The sequence below is a fragment of the Notolabrus celidotus genome, chromosome 3, assembly GCF_009762535.1.
Source record: "Notolabrus celidotus isolate fNotCel1 chromosome 3, fNotCel1.pri, whole genome shotgun sequence".
Taxonomy (NCBI): Eukaryota; Metazoa; Chordata; class Actinopteri; order Labriformes; family Labridae; genus Notolabrus; species Notolabrus celidotus.
This window is the reverse complement of record NC_048274.1, coordinates 26,919,698-26,939,680: the sequence shown is the minus strand read 5'-3', so window position 1 is coordinate 26,939,680 and position 19,983 is coordinate 26,919,698.

Below are 19,983 nucleotides of genomic sequence, written 5' to 3'. Positions count from 1 at the left end.
GGCAGTGGCATGCGCCTTCCCCCCTCCCCCCCAGCAGAGAACCTTAAATGCCTCTTTCCTTCAGAATAAAATAAACCTGGATGTTTCTAACGTGCATCATTGTGTTGTCTTCCTCTCTGGTATGCAGCCTGTCTTTCTGTCCTCCTGTAATTTTGTCATGTCTTTCCCTCTCTTCATCTCTCTCTCGCCTCCTCATCCTGCCCTTCTCTCAGAGTACAGGAGTGAACAGTGTGTGCCTCAGGCAGGTGCGGGAATGCAGGTTTGCAGCATTCAGAGGCCTAAAGCAGAGTTGAGCAGAGCAGAACAGTGCGGCCCAAGCCGTGATTTACCTATGTGCAAGTCTGTGCATGTGTGGAGCTGAATCACGGAAGCCACAATGACTAAGATCTCCGTGTCACCAGTCACATATGTACAGTATAGCTGCAGCTTTTATCTGATTATGATTTTTATATTTTAGGAAATGTAAGTTAGAGCTCTGTTTGTTCTTTGCAGACAATACAGGTTCCTGGTGTAAAATAAAGAACCTCAGCATGTGGAAGTGTGGCATCAATCTTTCAAACCACAACCACATCTCACAACAAAGAGAATTAAACGATTGATTGTCCAACAGTTGTTTGATCCAAGTTATGCAGGAGTTTAGTAACAAAGCAACCCAAATATTGAAAAAAACCCGAGGTCGCTTTGGCTCAGTGCACAATGATTTTGTGTAAGTGTGACTGATGTTTTTATCAATCACTGTCTTTCATCAGTTTCTATATTGCGTTACCTTTATGAGATGTTAAGAACTAGAGCATTATTTTCTGCATGGAACACTGACGTGTTTTTTTCTTTTCTTTTTGCCTTAAAATAAAAAAAAGAGACATTTTTTTAAAAGAGAAGATAAAAGCAGAAATGCTGAAAATTAAAAAAAAAAAACTTAAAATTGAATAGATGTGTTTGCTGTCATCAATTACATTTTCAATCAACTCCAATTCAAGGGAAAACTTTCAGCGGTACTGTACCGACATCTGTTGGGTAGGATTTATTCAGACCAATCAGAATCAGAAACACTTTCTTCATCCCGGGGGGAAATTTGGTTCATAATACTCTATAATTCAGTAACACTCTAGCGTTGCTGGAAGTGTGAAGCTTCAAATAAACGGTTTTAGGTAAGACTGTATCACAGACATGTTAATACAAGTCTACTGTCATTTTGAAGGTCTTAGTTCAGGGTGATGTTGTGTAAGACAGCATTATGTTTGACCTGACTAACCTCTGAAGTTATGAGATCTGTTAGACAACCTTTGCCAGCCCAATAGACAAACTTAACGTTTTCTCCTTCTCCAAAGTTTTCCACTTTAAAGATTTGCTCATGAATATGATTTTTAGCTGACGTGATGTTTCACAAGTCTGCTATGAAAATATGCAAAAGGATTATTTGGACTCTCTGAGACCTTGGCTATAAAACATAATTAAATATGACCCAAAACACAACAAACTCACTTAAAGAATGCTACTGTTCATTGATTTTTCTGTGAATGAACTCAAACAAAAAGAAACATCAGCTGTTCATGTCTTGCCTGTCTAATTTCTCTTTGCTAAAAAGTAAAGTTGGCACTTTAGTACTTTCAATTAGATTTTTTGCTTTATTGGGGCAGAAAACAAAATCAAAGCACAAGGGTAAGAAAGATTACATGAATGTGTTGCATTATCAACACAATGCAACATTTTTACAATGTTTTTGTAAAATGAAAACATAAAACCCTCTTGGGTAATATTAACTTTATCATTACATGTATGACATTGTTCCAGGCACCTTGATGATTTTTTGAACTCAACTTACATAACCTACGCTTATGTAGGTGTGCACATACATAAGATAAAATATAAGACAGTACTTCTACACCCCACCCTCCTCTCTCATGGCTCTGTTAGCGTGCTCAAGATGAGGATGTGAATAAGGCTCAGGGGTCTGTAAGAATTCCAGGGCCCATGATGAGAGGAGGGTTTTCAGATGGTTGTGAGTTGCATTTGGGCCCTGAGGCTGTTTCCTGTCGCCGGGAATAAACACAAAGTCGAGTGAGCACACAGACAACAGGGGAGGTGCTGAGTCAGCTGTCCGCCGGGCTTAGCACACGCTGCGCTGCCCAGGATTCTTCTCAACGCATGGTTCCCATCAAACTCCTCAAGTCCAGAGTCACAACTCCCATGATTTCATTTAGACTATTATCACCACTTAGTTTAGACATAGAGACTGTCCAATTCTCCATCAGGAATGTTTAAAATCATTTAGAGCAATGCAGAATTATCTCCTTCCAGAATGCTGCATGGTGAGCACTATCAGTACTAGCTAACGTAAGGTTTTATTCTACTTTCAAATGAATTTTGACTACAATATGAGTGTTTTCACAACAAAAATCAAGCTCCAAAATGTCCTTATGATAATCTTGTACATATTGGGAGTTTGAACAGATACATCCTATATAAACACATCCATTAAAAATGAATGTGGGTAAGTCAAATTTTAGTTTTAAAGCTCAAGTGAGGAACTTTTGTTTGTGTCAGTTTTGGCACCCCCTGTGGACAAGCATCAGACATCTTTATGTCTGCTGATTTTCTTCTGTGCAAGTGTTCTGTAAACAAAGCAATCTGATCCTGCTTTAACTGTCAAATGTGTCACTTATGGAGAATCTTTTTCATGAAAAATAATATTTAAAAATGTTCCATGACAGGCTGATAATCGTGTTCGTCAGCGGTTCAGCTGTGTCAGCGGTTTCAGGTATTAAAATGAAATATAAATACATGACCAATCTTAATTCTGATGGTCTTGTTTGCTTTTTGTAGGTCATGAAAATACATCAGTATTCATTTCAGACTATTTCATAACCAGCTTATAATTCCTGACAGAAGCTTTAAATACAATTTACTTTTAAAAGTAAACTTTAAATTAAAGACACATTATTGTGTGCAGCTTGGTTATCACTAATTTTAAGGGTAGGCAATAATAAATATAAATGCAGTTAACTCTTTAGTTACAGTTTTCCTCCTTGTGTTAGCATGCAGCTACAATCCACAGCCCTCTTCTGCATGGTTTGACATTCTGCTCTTGATACTTTGTGATGTCTTAGCATACCATTGGTCGAGGAAGGGCAGCAGCCATCTCTGCTGCCATTGTTGTTGATTATTTAGCTGAGTTCCTCCCGTCAGTGTGAAAGTCTGGTGCTAACCAAACAGCCGTCTGCTTTCTTTATCCAGTTCCGGGGGTTTGTGGGAACATCAGACGACAGGGCCTCTCATGTGGAGCAGAGGAGATCTGCTAAAACATCTTCTGTCCCTCACTGGGATTAGAGCGGACACATTCCTGTCCTCCCTGCTGCCAGGCTCCCATCACTCTGCTGCAGTGTTCACATGTGTATTGGTTTTTACAGATGTGTGCACTCACACATTAACACAGGCAGAGACGTACTAAGTTTGTACTTTCGTAATGGCTACAGCAGGTCACTGCCGATTTAAATGGTAATATTGTTTAACCCTCCAGTTATGTTGCGGGTCAAATTGACCCATACTAAAGTTAAAAAATCAAAAAAAAATGTTAAAAGTAATTTTCGCTATGAAACTACAATTAAAATGGTTAATATCAGACATTTGCAACCCCCCTGCATGTTTATATTACATAGATACTGTTCGTGGGTCAATTTGACCCTGCAGTCAAAGTGGAGCCTAAAAGGGGTCAGAAGTGTCACATGTTACATATTTCACCCCAATCACTTTTCAATGTACATAAAAAAAAGTTTTAACATGAATTTTCATAAAAACGAGTGAGTTATCCTCATTGAACTATGATCTGTGAGTATTAAAGAACACCAATGCAGTAATGGAGTTAATAATGTGATTTTAAAAATGTTTATTCAGATTGCTTGGGGTTCTGACATTCTTGAATCATTTCACATGCCCCGGATCAAGATGACCCAGGAACATTATTGTTGTCCCTAAGAAATGAACTTAACAGGAGGGTTAAGTAGAATGCTTCCTTCCCACTGGTTATGATATTGAGGACTTCAGAAAACATAAGACTTATCTGAACTTTAAAAAATGTGTTATAAAAATACTTTTTAACAAATGTAGTTTTAGCTCAAACTGTCACAAGAAAACACTGTTACAAGTGAGTGTTCACCAAACTGATGCAGGTTGAAGATTAAAAGTTGGAAACATCAGATAACCCACTTTATAAGCCGAACCCTGAACAATACTAATACCTCAGTGCTGTTAACCAAACAGTAAATATCTAATCATCACACCATTTTGTCTTCCTAAGCTTCAATGTTCTGGCCTTAAAGTCTAATCCTCACATCACACGCAATGTTCACCCTGGGCAGGCAGCAGGGGAAGCACCCCCCGGCGTGTCCAATCTTCCATCAGAGAGACTTCACTGGAATGCCCCCACATGCCTCCTCCAGCATGCACAAGGCTTTCCCTCTAGTGTGATAACCTGTGTACCTTTCACAAACAGACCGGCAAAAAAAGAGTACACTTTATTGATGCTGAATCAGCTTTAACCAACAAGTTTCACATACACAAGAAATGTTGGTGTGTGAGTGCTATGTGGTGTCTAAAGCCCAATAGGTGTATACGTAATAGATTTCTGCACCTTATCTGTGGTTGTGGAAAATGTTAATTCTTATATTCCAGTTGTTAAGCACATTAAGCTGACATGTAATGAAATGTGCTTCATAAATCAAATTGCATTTCCTCCCACAAATCAAAATATCTCCCTGAAAAAGTGGCTATATGTTTTAGTTTGAATGAGTTTAAATGAATCTGTCTGAAAAATGTATTTAACAAGGGAGAAAGAGTTTAATGTTCAAACAAATACATCTTTAAAGTTATAAAAAAAATGTTGTTAATCAGTTCAATTGATCAAGACAAAAATGAAAATAGGTGTCCTCCCTTCTCCTTTGGTAACTCTCTGTTCACTTTGTCAAATTTTTTTAAGCGGACCATTGCACTCTTTTTAAAACAGACATTTAGACTTTTCATATCAGAGATACACACGGCAGCTTACATCAAAGATGATTTTAACTCAGTGGAGTGACCATGACAGTCATCAGAAACTCACAATGGCAGGCTTTAAACCAGAACAAGTTAATGATGCTTTAATCTGGGGCGCCAGTCGGCCTAGCTGTTTCAATGAGTGCCCCATGCACTGAGGCTGTAGTCTTTGTCGCTGTGGTTGCTGGTTTGACTCGAGGCCATGACCTTTTGCTGGATGTCTTCCTACACTCTCTACTCCCCACATTTCCTGTCTGTCTTCAGCTGCAGTATCTGATAACGGCAAAAATGCGACAATAAAAAAAGAGTTTACAAAAAGGAGGAAAAAATATGCTTTAATCTTATTCTCGTATACAATTTCCAGAGAGCATTTTTATTACCAGATAATTTGGTTGAGGCTTATGTGGAACTGACTTACATGAAAAAATCACATACTTTTAACTATTTTATAACCTCACATCTGACTAAAATTACAAACTTAATCAGATGTTTTTACTCCAGAATTTTTCTCATTTTCTATATCATGACCCATTTTTAATAAGTTTTAAGTTTGTTTTTTTGTGGCTATAAAATTGCTATTGCTATTATCTTAATACAGCATTCTTGGGAAAAAGCACATGGACAGTTTTCAACCACAAACTCTGACTCTGTCTACAGGACAGAATTTGATCCAGTCTTCACAGAGAGCAGAGCACACAGTCCATCGTTTTTGGACATAAAAATATGGCACAACTGCTTCTATAACAGCATTACTCAAGTTCTGCTTTGTGACTGCATTGAAGTTTCACAGCTGGATATATACCAATGACAAGATATGTGTAAACTTTGTGTAATATGTGAGTGTGTGTGTGGATGTAGGTGTGTTTTTTTTTTTTTTAAAAGCAAAGGGCAAACCTGAACTGTTGCACTGATGCTGCTGCTGAGAACTGCGTGAAAAGCTTTATTGGAGTGAACTTATAATGTAAAAGAAGAGATTTTAGAGTCAGACACCACATCTGATCTTTCTCAAAGGGTTCAGTGCCTTCTAGTGGCCAAAAGAGCAAACTGACAAAGCAAACTTTATGGTTTAAATTTAAAAAAAGATAAATCTAAGATGAAGTGGGGAAAAAATAACCCACCACAAGGCAAAAAAAAAATGCTGTATTCTTTAAAGTAGTGACTCACAGGACACTTTGCCAGCAGCTTGTGAACACTAGTTGTGGTAAAGATCTTACTCTGAGCTGGCTTTGTTACGCTAGTCATTTTGTCTATGGTTAACTGTGAAGAGTGTTTTACATGGAAGATCCAGGGATATATTTCCTCCCGTTTGACTCAAAACTGATCCAATTTCAGTAAAGCAAAAGTGAAATTTTGAACAATTTTGGTGTCCTTTTATATACCGGGTGCTCTTACTGTGAAATAGTCAAAGGAAAAGTATGATGTATGAAACACGGAGGGTTTCTTCATTTGTCTTGTTGTCTTTTTCTCTTCTGGATCTTTAGATTACTCTCTAAGATCATACTGCACCTGCTGAAAGCTAGACAAGTTCAGTATGTACTTTGGATAACTCTGGCACAACTTTAGTTAGAGTTTTTTTTAAGAATAGTTTTATTTTACATCACTTTACCTTACTTAACCTTACTTTATTTATTTATTTATTTATTTATTATCTAGTTCAAATTTCAGACACTTTCTTAAGTAGATACTGTCCTATTTTAAATTATTATAGACACACATATTAGTTTTTAGATCTTATCATTTTAAGATTTTTACAGATTACCTCTCAGCATTTTAAAATTGTATTGTTTTACTTTTTATGTACTTGTATGTACTTGTATGTAGTGTAGCATCTTAGTTTCTGTTACTAGTTTACTCATTTAGTGTTTTAATATCTTGTTAATCTGGTTTTTTTTTTGGTGAGCTTAATTTACTGATGAGTTTTAACATCCAATTGTACCTCCATTGTTTCCTTACTAATATATCATGACAGCGTTTCCTCAGTTCATTCAGCAAAATTCTTTTTTATTTTTTAATTAATTCATTTATTTTATTTTTACCATTATTATTATTTCATATATAACATGTTCTTAACCGATTGGGGTTGGGGCAGGGGTTGAGATTAAGATGTGGGGTCTTTTACTTTTTAAGTAATATGTATTTATTCTATCTTTATTTTTTTATGTACAGTACTTTTTTTATGTACAATATCATTGTATGAAAAACCCTTTACAATAAATTCTGATTGATTGATTGATTAATTGATTGATTGATTGATTGATTGATTGATTGATTGATTGATTGATTGATTGATTGATTGATTGATTGATTGATTGATTGATTGATTGATTGATTGATTGATTGAAGTTAGATAGTATAGAAGAGAAACCAATCCAAATCCTTGGTTAAAGGAAGATCCCACTTTGCTTGGCTTGGATCTGGTGCCGGTGATGCTGATCTGAAAAATAAAGTCTGAGGTGGAATCAGATTTTATTATTTTTATGTGCAGTGATTAAATTTCAATACAGCACAAAAATCTATGTTTGTATACAAAACATTCATTTCAAATATAAACAAAAAAATCATTAGCAATGATGAAGCTTTTCAGGTACTTGAACCGATGGAGCTGCAATGTGTGTAAATCTGTTCCATCCTTAATTCATTTTGACAGGCCAAGCATCACTTAGTTGCCATGGATACAAATGAAGTGGGGTTTGACTTAATAAATCATGACAACAAACCACAACTTCTTGTTTTCCTGGGTGTTTGTTCTTAGCCGTTGAAAACATGTGTTCGAACATGTGACTCATATTTCAGGGTAAAAAAATGTAATCAAATGATGTTGTGCTGTGTGGGAGAAACAACACAACTCAGCCTCAGTTTAACACATGGAGGAAGAACTCTTCACCTGATGGACTTTGAAAGTGAGCTTGTCAACCTCGCTGGGAGCTGAACAGATGAGAGGGAACACAGTGGAGCTGCTGCTGCTGTTGCTGTTGTGTCTGTGCTGATCCCTGCTGTTCACTGAGGGGTGAAATGAGATCATGGAGGGTTGCCAGCACACATCAGGACTTGGCAGTTGAAGTGGCGAGCCCAGCAGACTGAGATCCAACGCAGATCTGCTCTTACTGTCAGCCTGTAAACACTAGAGGGCAAGCACTGCATTTGCTTTGATACTGACAGTGTTGTAGTGACAGAATGGACACTGTCCACTCTATGATACAGTGACAACGCTCACATGCTACAGAACAAAATAGCACCAAGATATCAGATGTGATTTTTAGCTTGTCAAATCTAAACTTTTAGTGAAAGGAAGAAACATTTTTCCAGCTGAAAAGACTCCACTGTTCACAATAAGTCAACAAAAAGAAACAGACGCAACCCTGTGTGTGTTTTGTAGAATAGAATGTACTTTATTAATCCCTGAAGGGATATTCAGGTGTTTAGCAGATAAAATTATAAAAATCACATAAAACAAATAATTCAGGTGTCCGTCAGCTCATCTCCCATTGGCTAGAGAGTTATGAAGCCTAATGGCTGCAGGGATGAATGATTTTCTGCATCTCTCAGTCCTGCAGCGCAGAGAGATGAGCCGTCCACTGCTGCTGTTTCTCTGGTCCACAAAGAAATTGTGAAGTGGATGATCTGTGTAATTTAGAATGACCTCTAGCTTCTTCTGTGTGCATCTATCCACCACAGCGCCCAGTGAGTCCAACCCGGTTCCAATCACAGTGCCAGCTCTTTTCACTAGTTTGTCCAGTCGCCTCGCATCCTTGTGTTTTGTACTGCTTCCCCGGCAGACTGCAGCATAGAATAACACACTTGCCACCACAGACTGATAAAACATCTGCAGCACCTTTCTGCAGATGTCTAAGGATCTGAGCCTCCTTAAGAAAAAGAGGTGTTTGTATGTGGTGTATGTATGATAAAACATCAATGTTTGTGCTGTAAGCTTGAAGGGATATTTTAGTTGTTGTGTTTTTAAGTGAGGTTGTATGAGGTACTTGTTAACATTACATGTATTACCCACAGTGAATCCTGGTTGCCTTGGCCTCTTTGTTGAGCAACCAGCTGCAGAACTGACTCAGAGGCTAAGTTATCAACTTCTGCAGTCAGGGTCAACTCTACCACATAATGTTACAATCAATTTCCTTGTTAATTATGAACGTGAACAATGTACAGGTGATTGTTATCTTTGCTGGTGCTAACATGAATCAAATCAGAGCTGAGGAAGAAAGTTAAGGGAACAAGGCATGTGCTTCACCAGGTGAGCTAAATGGCTAATTATTGTCTTTAGCTTCTGGGGAAAGTATTTCCTAAGTGTTTACTTGTTGCAAACCTAGCACAACTCAGCTTGAGATTAAAGATGTGAGCCTCCCAGCCAGAGCATGAGGTCAGAGAATGTTGGAGATGTGTTTTCTAATGAAAGCATAGTGGAAGATGTCATTGCTCTATGTGCATTTTTATACATCAGTCTAGCTAGCTTGTGGTTGCTTGTAGGTTTGTATGTTAACTTATTGGGTTGTGTGTCCACAGTGGAAGCTGACCATATAGTATGAAGAAGCAGATGGGAAGATTGTGCTCCATGTGCATTTTTACCCTGACAACTGCGTCTGATACATCTTGCTAATAAAATGTCATGATCCCCAGTAAACAAATAAAAAAAACCAACATGAACAATTCTAAAATTTGTGACTTGAGAAGTTTGAAGTCAACTGCAAATAGTGTTATTCATTTATAAATATAATATTCATATATATTATTTTTCTTAAAACAGCTGTTTTAATGTGTCCTACTTACATGTTTGTGTCTTATTTTCTGTTTTATGTTATGTATCATATCAGAAATAATGCAACCCTTTGTGTATGTATTATTTATTTTTTATTCTATGCAGCACACAATTTGTTCCCACTTTTTTTTCCATGACTGACCTTGACTCATGTGTTTTCCGCTTTCCTCTCTCAGCACTTTGTGTCTCTTCTTTTCTCTGTGTGATCGGTGTCCTTGAGCTCTGCCTCGTGTGTGTGCATCTGTACTCTGCTCTTTCTCACGTTCTTGCTCTCTGACATCCGTCTTTCTACAGACATGTTGTCCTGCTACACTTAACATCCACTTCACATTAAATTGGAACTGGTTCTCAAACATTTTTACCTGGTAAAATAAAGGTCTAATGATAATAATAAAATCAATGTTTAGTCTGTTTTTTTTCTGTTAATTCTACAACTATTGTGCATACATCATACAAATGAAGGGTCTGTGTATGAAGATCCATTTTTAGAAACTAGCTGTCAGAGGAATAAATTGATTTAGTTCATCTTACATAGCATCCTTTGCCATTAGTGTGTGAAAGTGGGGTGAATGAGTGAATGTGACTTGTAGTGTAAGAGGGCTTTGAGTGGTAAGAAAACCAGACAACGCATCTTATAAATACAAGTTCATGTAAACAGACTGATTTAAAGCTCAGCTCAAATGTGTGCTCAGTAAGTGAACCATTGTATTAGTGACCTCCAGTGGCAGCAAATAAATACTTCAATTAAAGTGTTCAGGTCAAACAACAGCTTTAAATTGAACTACAGTAGAATGTAGCTGATCACAGCAACAGGACTCAACAGGACATGACTTTCTTTTTTTTTTTTTACATATTACGCCTGTCTGATGCTGCCTTGCTTTCCTGCTTGTTCTGAATTTTTGAATCTTGATCCTGAAAAAATCTCAAATAGGGATACTTATCTTTAACTTTGTGGTAACTTGTGTGAGATGGATCTTTTTTAGCTAAGGGACTGCCAATAAGAGTTTGAGTTCAAATGCCATTCCCTTTCAGAAAATTCAGAATTGTTTTCTTCCACAGCAGAATGGATAATATGCATTGTTTTCAAACATTTAGTGCCCAATACAGTGTGTTTTATTCAGCCACACAGTCAAAAAAAAAGACCCCAGTGGAGTTGAGTAACATGAAAGATTAATTTCAGCATTGCCCCACAAATGACATAGCCATAAATACAAATTAAATACTGTGTGTGTTGTTTAAAAAATGTACAGGCATCAAGCATTAGCCTTATTAATTTTGCATGAGGGATAGAAGATGCTCACGTTCGTTTATAGCAATGGTTTTGTTCATGGATTACTAATTACGTAACATGTCTCTCAGGGGTACATTATTCCTTTTTTTTGTTTATGACTGACAAAAAGTCTCATACTGACTGCTCTTGAAAAACAATCCGTTATTTTAAACCTCATATCAATTAAGATCTAAAAAGAGAAAGAGAGAAACAAAAAGCGTGTAGTTATTAACCCAGAGCTATAACACAGCAAGTATCTGAGGGAAACCACACAGGTCAGACTATCTAATTCTCCAGTTTTATGTGACCCTCGGCTCTGTTTCTATTCATGATTATCAGTGTAGTCATGCTCTGTGTGCACTGCAGCCTGTCAGTGCCAGCTCTGCTGCAGTTAGAAAACAAGACGAGGGATACTCTGGGAGGTTTATTAGTCCCCCCTCCTCTCCTCGGGGTACGGCAAAGGCTACTGTGGAGAGAGAAACTGCCACAAATAGACTCTCTAAATATGGAGGAGGGCTCCAGTCAAGAGAAAATGCATGATTGAATTTTGGGCCTCTCCACCAAACAGCGTCTAAAAAAGGAACAAGACAGCAGAGAGGCTGAACGGTGGATGCGCTCCCTGCTGGAATATGTTAGTTTGAATTTTGAAGTAGTTTGTGTGTGTGTGTGTGTGTGTGTGTGTGTGTGTGTGTGTGTGTGTGTGTGTGTGTGTGTGTGTGTGTGTGTGTGTGTGTGTTTGTGTGTGTGTGTGTGTGTGTTTGTGTGTGTGTGAGTGTGCGTGTCTGTGTGTGTGTGTGTTTGTTTGTGTGTGTGTGTGTGTGTGTACCTGCTTGCAGTGCTGCGTAGTTGCTGTGATAACACACAGTAACTATGCAATCATCTATGCGGTTGAGGATGCAACCATACCTTTGTAGGTTTGTCTCAATGTTGAGCATTATTTTTCTGCTGCATCTGTATTAGACCTCCCAGAGAATAAGTTAAAAAGCAGTCAACCCTTTGGTTGAAGAGAAAAGTATTGAAAACTGCTTTTGGCCCCTGGAGGCCATCTGATAGTGAATCAACCTGGACCAAACCTCAGAGTGAAATGCCCAACTTTAGAGTAGAAATAATCATATTGTTTAATGATGTTTGGGCTTTTATGCTTTTGTTTAAATCAGGGGTTCCCAAACTTTTCAGCCCGTGACCCCAAAAAGTATAGATGCCAAAGACTCGCGACCTCCACTGTCTCCCCAAGTGATCATTTAGCTGGTCTGCAGAAAATTTGCCTACCTTATGAGCATGTGTCTGTGTTTCCTGTGCCATTATGAATTAACCTATTGCTACTGATGCTTTTGATAATTAACTGTTCACTAACCCTAAACTTAGGAGTCATTTGACAAAAAGAAAAGCAGAAAACTCATTACATGTTCTATTTCCAAGGTTTATTTCAAGTTTAGCTACTATTTTTGTCGATATTTTTTTACTATAATGGGTAAAATGTACTATTTTTAGATAACTTAACAAAAAAAACATTCTGGAAAACATCTCACAACCCCCCATTTGTGTCTCCTGACCCCCCCAGGGGGTCCCGACTCACACTTTGGGAACCCCTGGCTTAAAGGATAGGACAGTGGATCGAGTAGAAAACTTGGGGAACGACATGCAGTAGAAGGGCCGCGGGTTGCAATAAAACCCTGCGCCCCATGGCGCATCAAGGACCATAGCCTCTGTACTGTACATGGGGCTTGCAATGTTAATCGCAAGGCCAAACTGGCACCCCTAGATATAGACATCTGCATAGCTTTATACACAATATTTATTGTTTTGCCTCTTTAGTCCATTTCTTTCTCCTTGACGACGAAATGGAGGTATATGTCCTTTAAAAAAACACACCCATTCAAATGACACGAAGCTTACACATTTAAATAAAGATGGGGTTGCTTTGATTAATGAGTGTGTCCTGTTAGCTATCTGCTTGCTGTCCCCTCAGTCCTTAACTTGACTCCTTGGTTGGGTTTTGAGGTGTTTGTATGTGTTTGTGAACTTAAAACACCAGAAATATGTTCTGGTGAGGTGTGCAAATAATAGTGATAAATGACTTTCCAATAAGTTAGTGCTCCTGGTTTTTTGGTAAGTAAAGATCTACCATTTTATTCATGATGCAAGTATGTTACTGATTAATGGTGTGTGTGATCAACTTACCTGGTTGTAAGTGTGTTAAGTGTGTACCTATAAAACGATTTATGTATGTCTATCAATGTTTGACAGTCAGTAATGTTGTATCTTCTCAGCAAAAGATGGTGGACCCTGATAATGAGAAGACTGGTGCTTGCCCTGCTCATATATTAACATTCACTCCTCTTTTAGCTGTGCTTTTGATCTCCTTCAACTCCTGACTGCAGAATCAAGTGATAAATCACCAGGACTTTATAAATTTGAGCCATCGTGTGTAACACAAGTCATGTATCACATTTGCAAGTGTTATGACAATGATGCTGTAACTGGGAAAACTGGGACTTTCACCAAATGCGACCCCTGCAGCAGAGGTTCATTTGTGACCTAGTAACATTTTTACTGGGATAGATACACAAAACACTAGATAAAGACTCCATTAGCGTTGATTTCTTATACATGCCGCTGTGCCGCAGTGTGCCCCTCTGCCCTGCAGTTGACCCTGCACTCTGGCTTTGTGTCACACGCAATGTGGGCAGTAAACATATTTAGAACAAACAAACATTCCTAAGCAGCCTTTGAACAAAGAAGCAGAGAGAGTCTGTAAAATCTTCCAATAATGACATAACCCATGTGATCCAAAATATAATCTGCTAAAAAATGCCTCCACAAAGACTGTATTATAATAATGAACACACGCCTTTGTGAGTAAGCCTCATTCATTTTACAGCCAGGACTTTGTGTGTTTACGATGTTGAACAGTATCTGTAAGTGTAAATATATGAATATGTGCTTGTTCATTAGCACACGTGACCCCATGTGTGCGTCTTTGTAGCCACGTGTCACAGCAGATGTTGCCTGCAGCCTCAGCAGTGTCTGCAGTGATGTGCTGCTCTCTGACCTTCAGTAACGATGTGAAGATGTGATGGTGGACTTGTCAAGGGCAGCACACTTCTCTTGCTTAGTATGATGCTTTGCCTTTCATTAGTATGCTTTACCTCCAGATCTGGTATGTGGCATTTGCATGGCATTAGCATATATCTTAGGACCAGCTGTTTGACGCTGCAGGCTGCGCAGCTTGTGGGAATGGCACCTGTTAGACTGAGAGGCAGATGTCACTCTGGCAGAGTCAGACCCTTGGTACACCTGGTGTCAACATGTGGTTTTGGAGATTTGGAGGTCCTTGAAAGCACTTCCAAATGGGAGAACATGTGAGTTTTCTTGAATAATGGCACCTTGGGTAGAACCTTTTAAGAACACCATAAAAAATACAATAATGCTTTATTCACACACGCATAAAACTCCATAAAACTTCCCTGAATGTTCAGGGAGAGCAACATGAATGAACACGAACAGATGAAACTTTTACCTTGACTTTTCCTGCAATACTCTTCATGAAATTTCTGCTTGAAGTCCAGCAACCTGTTGCACCAGCGGTGCGCAAGTTGTGTCCTAAGTTAGGGTGTATAGTCCACTCTAAACCACACGTTGAAACTAGTTAGTTTGTAACTTAAGTTGTGTCGTTGTTTGGTCTCACCACAGAGACGTAAGGTTCATCTTAACTAGTAGACCGTGACGTCCAAACTAACCACAACATTGTCGCAGATATGATGCTTACACTTCCAGCAGCCAATCAGAGGAAAGCACCAATTTTGAGGCAGGGGTCATTACATTTTCTTTCGTGCCTAATCGTCTCAGAACTTACCAGCAGCTGAAACAAACTTCTGCTAACCGCCGCTACAGTCGCAGGACAACAACAAAAGTTATGTAAATCTTGATAAAGTGTCATAGTAAGGTGATAACTGCAGCCTAAATCCTTAATCTACGGTATGTATGATAACAGTGACACTAAGTAGTAAAATTTTAACTATAACATATGTTAATATTCTAGAGTGCAAATCTTGGTCATTATATGTTTCCAAAGGATGTAGGCTAATCTCTCGCGTTACCGAAGTAATATAGCTGTGAGAACCCTCTGTGTCTCCTCATCCTCCAAATGATCCCACCTTTCAAAACAACGCTCCTAGCAACCGGTACTCTACGGAGGACTTTACACCTACTAGGAGCCAAGTGTAAGAATAAAGTTGTAACTTAGGCTTACGTTGGAACCATCTTAGCTGGTGCAACGCCCAAAACGTTAGTAGAGTGTAAACTCCATCCTAAATGAGAAATTATGTTCAAACTAGGCTACGTTTGAACTTACGCACCGCTGGTGCATTAGGCTGCAGATGAGCTGATGGACAGGGATGTTGATGATGATCATGTCATGCAGCCAATGCAAAGTCATAGGATGATTAAAAATATCTGAGATCTATGAAAAAATGTCATTTATTCGAGAAAAGTAGCGAAAATGTTTGCACATCAGTCTGTTTGCACGTAGCGTTGATCACAAGTGTAGGCTTAATGGTAGCACTAGGTGAAGACTCAGCAGAAAAGTCCTTAAGAAACATCCTCTGGTGTTTAAGAATGGCAATGGAAAACTTCCTTGCTCTCTATTATAAAGTTGTTTGGATATTTCAGTCTGAAACAAATTAGTTGATGGACAAAGGATGACAGCATCCTCAGAGCTCTGTCTGTGTTGCTAAAAATGCTTTTAAAGCACATGAACAGTGATGTCTATGAGCCAAAGCAGAGCTAATCAAACTTTACAATTGAATGCAACTGAAAAGCCTTAGCGCAGGAAGATTTACAACCAATATCTACAGTCTGAGGTGAGGGTTAATGTCCTCACTGCTGAAAGGCAGCTGAACTGCTCAGCATTTTGAGTAAATTTAGTAAATGTGCAGTTACAGTTTTCTAAGACAGCATCACCAGAACAATGACCTCTCGGATCAACATCAGTCTCCATATGATTGTTGTTGAGTCTTCTCTCAGTATCAATATAACATCTTAAATAATGACTAACTTAATTTAAAAAAGGTCAACATTACTCCACATCAACTTTATGAACAGGGTTGGATATATTTTCTCAAAAGAAGATATTTACTTTTCTGTCATTTTGCATTTTTATGTCTTAAGTCATCTAACTCCATATCTGTTATGTGTCTTCACCTACATCTGAACTCTGTGCTAATGCTTCTTCTCATCTCAAGCTTCCACTTCGGATCAGTTCTAGTGCTCCTCTGCCTGTCTGGCTGCATACCTCCACTGTGAGGCCAGGAAGTGCACTTAAATCAGAAAATAAAATTGTGTAGACACTTCTGGTTTAATGTCTTTTGAAGAAAAATATTATATATAGATTATACATGAACAATGTATGGCGTTACATTGTTCTACTGTTTGGCTGGTTAACAGTAACTTATTTACACTAGCTCTTTTTTTTATTCTGAGATAGAGAAATTGACATCCACCGTATGATGGCTATAGAAAAAAATAAAGTTTGACTAAAAATATTACAGCGTTTTACTGCTATCAGCTTTATTTAAGAGCTATGAAGAACAGTGATTATTCAGAAGGACACAACAGTATTGTTAACCAGAAGACCTTTAGATTAGATAAAGCCAATGAACATAACAGTACATAACATTTACATATTTTACATATTTATTCAGTATATCATTGTTTTAATACCCTCAAGCTTCACGCTTATGTCATGGTATAAAACATTGTCAATGACAATTAAAATGCTCTTGCTACTCATACAAAGAACAGCTCCCTTTATAAGGAGTGAAAATCTCACAACATGCTCAAAAATGCTTCAGTTTTATAATTAAACCGTTTGACTGGCACATTAGTGAGATAAGAAGAGAGGAGATTAACTAAGAAATATAGCTATGCTTGTGTGAAAGACATAATTATTACATCTCCACCTGATACCAAGTTATGAGATGATTTAAAGCTCTTTGAGGAGTTTTTCGTTATAGAGCAGATGAAAATAAAAAAAAAGATGCTTCTTTATGATCTAAGAAAGCAAACAAAACCATTAACGAGAGCCTCTGTTTGACGCTGACAGTTATCGTCAAGAGTTAACCATTTTTTGGGCCACAACGATTGTGAGGAGAAATTCTGATATTGTGACAACCCTACTTTGGATAATGAAAAAATAGTCATCTAAAGTTGCCTGCCAGCGCAGTAGCACAAACAAGGTCTGCCCCTTTGGAGACATGTAAAAAATTACATCACTTCATGGCCTCACAGTAGAAGTGGCTTCACAGTGGAGGTCTGCAGTGGAACTAGCATCGAGGAGGCCTGCAGCCAGACCCCTCTCGAGATAGAGGACGCTGCAGCCAGGTGGTGACCCTACATGCAGCACATGGCACACAGCAAAGCATGGGGAGCATGTGGCCAAATCCCAGAGTCTGAGAGCTTCCCACACCGACCAATCTGCCACCAGAGAGAACGAGTAGAGAACCCTGATACAAACACTCTGGTCGCATAGAAAGAGCTATTTTTCAATGCATCAAAAGGAGGTAAAGTAATCCAGATTTGAATTGTATTGTATTGTAGCTACTTATTAACAGTGTCTGAGTGCCAAAACAAATTACCCAGTAACACCTCAGTGTACTGTCAAATTTTGCGTTGCCATCATGAACTGATCAGAATGAAAATTTACATTTAACAACTGTTGTATTTAATATTTTGTAACCACATTTGAACCTTGTTTCTGAAATACTTCGCTTGAGCCATGTGTGAAAAAGAAGATACAGTTTTCACCCACTTCTTCCAAGTAAAAACTTTTACTTCCCCACAGTAATATTTTCCATCTATTATGAGATCGTACAAGTCTTTTTTATTTAGGAACAATCCTGAAATGTTATGATATGCGGTAATTTCAGTCAGAGAGCTGGCAAGAGAACAAGATCTATGTAATCATATTACATGTGGCATACTGTGTAGACCCAGCAGGCCACAGACTGCCAACACTCAAACCGAAATGACTCGCTGTTTTGCTTTTTTGCCCGATGTCAACCAATTTTAGAAGTATGTGTAATATTCACTGGTCTGAACTTGCCCACTATGTAAACTTGCATCACATTGACAAATGTTGGTTGAGTGTCAAGTCTTTTCATTGAGCTAGTGCTTGCATGTCTTCAATGTCCCCTAAAAAGTGACAGTATCCCTAATGTGATACGACTTCAGACAGTCACTGTTATCAAATGGACACAAGTGTATTCATATTGTCTAGAGCAGGGGTGTCCAAACTTTTTTCAAAGAGGGCCACATATGATGTTGTCAGAATACCTCAGGGCCAGTGGCTTCTACTGAGACTTAGGAATCCCAAAAGTTGTATATGAAATATTTATTTAATAACAATCATTTTAAATTTTGTCTCAATAAATCAGTAACTAGGTAGTCCTCAGTTCTCCACAAGCCATGTACACATGAGCAAACTTTATCTTCTTCTGGAGGAAAATGTTTTTCATTAGGGTCGGTCAATGTGGGAAAAGTATTGTATCATTATTTTCCTATGTCAGGATCATGATCTAGATTTCATCACACTTCTTTTTTATGTGGTTTTTAAGACCTTTCTGACAAGCAGGAAACATTTTAAGAACAAAATAATTATTTTCCTGAGTTCTGAACATTTTTTATGCACCAAATTTTGCCTTTTCTGCACAATTTCATAATTTTGATCTTGTCTTGTGTCCTCTTTTGTGTCTTCTGAACTTTTAGTGTTCATAAAGAACATTTTCACATCATGATAAAAACATTAATTTGAAAACTTGTCAACTTTAAGAGTTCTTGTGTTTCTTCTTTATTGCCGTCTTGCAGAATTCACACTGCTTTGACTTTAGACAGGTAGTCCATATGAAGCTTTTTGAGACGTTTCTGGATCCACTTTAGTTTTGTTTGTAGAAAGAAACTGTGATTAATTTCTGTGCTATAAATAACACAATTTAAGATGGAAGCTTGGGGCTATAAATAAATGGACCTTGGGCCGCAATTGGCCCCCGGGCCATACTTTGGACACCCCTGGTCTAGAGCATAGACTGTATAACACATGTTTGTGGTCTCAGTGACATGACCCAATGGTTTCTCTGAAAGCATAATGAAGCCTGAGGTTGCCCCATCATTCAAAGTCAAACTGATTAAGTGTAGTTTCACACCAAGAGATGATGTTTCAGGTATTCAGATAGTTTTCCATTTTTAGGTCAGGTTACATAAAATAACAACATAGTAAACATTTCAGTATCCTTATTCAGTCAATTTTGAGCTATTTGATATAATCACCAGGCATAAGTATTTAAGACTTATAGGTCCTTGAAGTGTTCTTCAAAATTATTGACATTACATTATTAACAACATAATGTGTCAAAATGAATTTAGAAAACTGAAGCTGAATTCAATCAACATCAACCTTAAAGCTGTTATTTACTTGAAACGAGACAAATGTGAAACATTCTGTACGTTGCAAATAAACCACTTAAAAACATTTGAGCTTCAAGCTTTTTCAAGCTAATTTTTTGATAAACTATTAATGTGCTCACCGGAAAAAAAAGACCATCAGTCATGCAAACATACGCCAACTCGGGAAAAAGTCGAGCATCTAGCAGCAAAATTGCTACATGTTTCTCTTTAGGGATTGGTGGAGACCAAAACAGAGCTAAACAAGATCCAATGACAGATATTGGATCTTTTTTTCAGCTCTGTTTTGGTCTCCACCAATCCCTAAAGAGAAGCTTGTTGCAATGTTTTTGCTAGATATCCTGACATATTTGACCCATATGACCCATATGTCAGGATGCCAAAGATACACACCCCCAAAAGGATAATCATACTGTGTGTCTGCTGTTTGTGCAGACCTTTGTAATTTGTGATACCCAATAAA